Source organism: Lithobates pipiens, unplaced genomic scaffold (assembly GCF_037356315.1).
Source record: "Lithobates pipiens isolate NorthernLeopardFrog02 unplaced genomic scaffold, aLitPip1_a1.2 Scaffold_28, whole genome shotgun sequence".
In the NCBI taxonomy this organism is placed as follows: Eukaryota; Metazoa; Chordata; class Amphibia; order Anura; family Ranidae; genus Lithobates; species Lithobates pipiens.
The window spans coordinates 82984301-82988421 of NW_027507789.1; the positions used below are offsets into that span (position 1 = coordinate 82984301).

At 44.9% G+C, this 4121-nt stretch overlaps 1 pseudogene; it reads left to right on the top strand.

Annotated features, from left to right (window-relative positions):
- The first annotated feature begins 2927 nt into the window (after window positions 1-2927).
- On the top strand, window positions 2928-3046 carry LOC143936453 (5S ribosomal RNA; annotated as a pseudogene).
- The last annotated feature ends 1075 nt before the right edge of the window (window positions 3047-4121 follow it).

The following is a 4121-nucleotide window of genomic DNA, read 5'->3' on the forward strand; positions in this document are numbered from 1 at the left end:
CCAATCTCTGGCCATTTCTAAGTCTTTGCGCTCTAAGGTGGGGTTCGCCTAATGCCTCCTTTCCCTCCCTACTTTGATGTATCTCCTTGTAGGGGTGGGAATGGGGCTGCCCCCCCGGCCGGTCAGACCTCACACATCCCCCCACCTCTCTTCCCCTCCCCCCCCGTCTCCCCCGAGGTCCCCATCTCTTCCTCTTCTGATTTATCATTTAAGATTTGTGACGTTTAGGGTATTTCCTCAAGCTCGTCTGTCCAGCCGGGAAGACTTGGAGTTTGAATCTCCAGTTTTTCACAGAAGTCTCTTAATTCTTCAGGGAAGCTTAATTTAGCTGTTATTCCATCTTTAAATGCCAACAGGCAAGCCGGAAAGCCCCATCTGTATCTAATGTTCCGTACTCTCATCTGTTCCAAGAGAGGTTTCAGAAGACGTCTTCTGGAAAGGGTCTCAAATGCTAGGTCCGGGAAGATTTGTATTTCTGTTTCCGCGTATTTTAATGGGGATTTTCCCCTTAATTTCCTCCAGATCTCCGCTTTATCTTCATAATGTTCAAACCTTACAATAATATCACGGGATCTTCCCCTTCCTGTTTCTTCAGATCCTATCCTCCCGACCCGATGTACCCTCTCTAACAAAGGGAGTGCCCCCTCTACATTGTCTAGTGTGGGGCGAAGTATAGCTTTCAAAACCTCCCTTAAATCTTCTTTCTTGTTCTCTGGGACATTTCTTATTCTCAGATTTAGTCTTCTATTTCTGTTTTCCTGGTCTTCGAGTCGATAGAGAATTCTTCTCTGGTTCTGAGAAATTAATTTGACTTGCGTCTGTACTTTATTTAATTTCTGTTCTTGATTCTCAGTTCTTTCTTCCACGGCTTCAACTCTCGTTAGTAAATGACCCAGGTCGCTTCTTAGCATGCTAATATCTGATCTTATAGAGTTCTCCAATTTTTGGAGCATCTCCCTCATGGCCCCTTTTGTTATTCCCAGATCATCCATCCTGTGATCTTCACCTTTACTTAGTTCCAACTCGCTCTCCGTTGTCAATTCATCTCTAGATTGATCTGGGGTCTCTGCTGTTTTTTCCGCCCCCCTATTTTTCCCGTGGTTTGGAGGAACCTTTTCCTTCCCTCCTCCTCTCGGGCTGACTCCTTGAGTCATATACTGTTTTATAGTGCTTTTCATGGCGGCATTTTTTGGTATCTTGGGGCCCCCCTTAGCGGATTGCTTTGAGGCTCTACTCATTTTACTTTTTTTTGTTTCCCGTGGTCGTCTCCCCAGTTTGTTGGTCTCCTCGCGTTCTCTTTCCACGGCTAATGGTTTTACAACTGAGATTTCCTTCCGATCTGCCCCTTACATTTATTTACCAGGGTAATACCCCTTGGATATAGTTGAACGGTTTTCTCCCCTGAGTCTGTCGGCCTAATACTTCTGTCAATATTTCTCCTCCTAATTTGTGGTCAGTCAGGGGCAAATAATTTCTGACCCACACCTTTTCTCTTTTTTTTTTTTTTTTTTTTTAGAGACAAAAGGAGAGAGTCAATATCAAATTATGTGGCACCACAGTCAGATTCTATCGAGCCATTCAGAGAACCATTCAAGAGAAAGTAAGCGCGGGAAAGTACTGAGCAGCAGCTAAACTTATCCGTCCGGTGCGTTACTCCTCTACGTTTCCTGACCTTATCCCACCTGGTGACCTTAATGAGCATCCACCGGATTGATAGTCTACTTGTGTTCAGCTCAACTATTTCCAACACTTTTATCCCTTATGGGATTTCTTGCTTATTTCCGTTCACTCAACAGTTATTTCAATATAGGTCATATACAGAGAGATGAGAAAAAATGCCAGGCTACTGCCCAACTTATCTGTTCTAAGTGTTATTCCCCAGTATATCCTGGAGCTGTCCTCCTGAGTAAACACATATAGCGCATATAAACCGTCCACTTTGACCTTGACCAACAGCTTTAAATATGGGGAGTTTTACATACAATTTTATCATACTTGCTGTTCTTACTTCTTGCTGCTGGGATGGCCATCCCTCAATTTATTGAGTTTTATGCAACTGATGGAAAAGAAGGAAGGAGGAGAAAAAAATAAAATAAAAAAATAAAAAAACACACGAGAAACTGCGTCTGGGTTATCTGTTGCGACTACTATTTGCACAGTATATCATATAGTTCCCTATTGTTTGATAGCCGAGAGATTTATCAGACAGTATTGATCTTCATACAGTTGCCCCTCTGTTACCATACTGTTCATCGTCATTCAGTTGTATATATTTATGTGCAGACAAACTCCTGACAGAGAGAGAACAAACCAAGTGTAGGAGGGAAAGGGATATCCACATCTATATCAATCAGCATTATAGCCTTAGTCAGCTGAGAGTTTCCAGATGGAATCTAAAAATTCCTGCCCTTTGCTGCTTATTTTATCGATTACATTCAGACATATGTTTCCTGTACACATAGAATGTATCCCACCGGACTACAACCATCAAACTTATCTGTTTGTTCCAGAGTTGCCCAGCTCGTTTTCCGGTGTTTCTCTCCCTCCTAAGCTCCTGGCTTCTCGGCGTTCCTACGGGGGACCCGTGGGGGGGGGAGCGGGGGGCAGAAGTTTATCGTGTCCCGGCCGGCAGGCGGGCAGGTGCCGGAGTAGGCTCGTACATCTGTAGGTTCATGCTGTAGTATGTCGGAGCTTCCCGGAGCCTCTGATAGGCTAGATTATACAGAGGAAGGTCCTGGGTATGCAGAGATGGAGTCTAGGGTATACAGAGAGAGAGACTGTTTTACACAGAGAGGCTAGAGTATGGGAATACTAGGTGCTGTAGGCTTCTTTTTATGTTGTTGGCGTTGACTTGTTTTTTTTTTGTTTGTTTACCAAGGTGACCATCTTGGTGTTTGTCAAGAGGGTTGAGAGTGCCTGAAGAGCTCGTCTATGGCCACATAACCCTGAAAGCACCAGATCTCGTCTGATCTCAGAGACTAAATAGGGTCGGGCCTTGTTAATACCTGGATGGGAGACCACCTGGGAATACTAGGTGCTGTAGACTTCTTCTTATGTTGTTGGCGTTGACTTGTTTTTTTTGTTTGTTTCCCAAGGTGACCATCTTGGCGTTAGTCAAGAGGGTTGAGAGTGCCTGAAGAAATCTCCTACGGCCACATCACCCTGAAAGAGCCCAATCTCATCTGATCTCAGAGGCTAAGCAGGGTTGGGACCAGTTTAGTACCTGGATGGGAGACCGGCTGGGATTTCAAGATGCATTAGGCTTCTTTTTATGTTGTTGGCATTGACCTATTTTTTTCCGCTTGTTCCCAAGGTGACCATCTTGGCGTTTGTCAAGAGAGTTGAGAGTGCCTGAAGATATTGGCTATGGCCACATCACCCTGAATCTATTCCATCTCGTCTGATCTTGGAGGCTAAGCAGGGTCGGGCCTGGTTAACGCCTGGATGGGAGACCGCCTGGGAGTGCCAGGTGTCGTAGGCTTTTTTTTTTTCAAATATAATTTTTTCTCCAAACGGGAAGGCGGTCCACCGAGTACATAATGCAACAGAGAAATACAGAGCAAAAAGCAGCTGAACAATACTTGATACAGGTATATTCGCAATTGTGAGTCTGCCTTCCATCAATCATAATGATTCGAGGCACGGATAAAGTACTGTACCAAGATCCAGGGTCACACAAACCCCAGGTCCCTCCGGCATAATCCATCCAGAGGGGGGTGTGGGGCCGTCATTCCCAATTTTGCACTTTTTCCAAAAGAGAGAGGGGGTGGAGGGGGTGAGAGATAGGGCAAGAAGGCAGAAAAGAGAAGGGGTTAAAGATCAGGAAAGGAGAAGAGGGGACGAGACACGAGGGCAGCCACTGCCCAAGGGGCCAGTCAAGGAAAGCTCAGAGCACTAAGGCAATAGCAGGCGACATCCTTCCAGCGAGAATATAAAGGTATTCCAGATGTCCCTGGTTTGTTTAAGAAATTCTTGTTTACCTTGTGATGTGAGGATCAAGTCCTCCACTTTTTTTAATGTCCTATATTTTCCTAAGCCAGTGAATAATGAAAAGGGGGGAACATTTTTTCCAATAGAGAGGGATGCAGGATTTCGCCGCATTTATCACATGCCGTGAAATA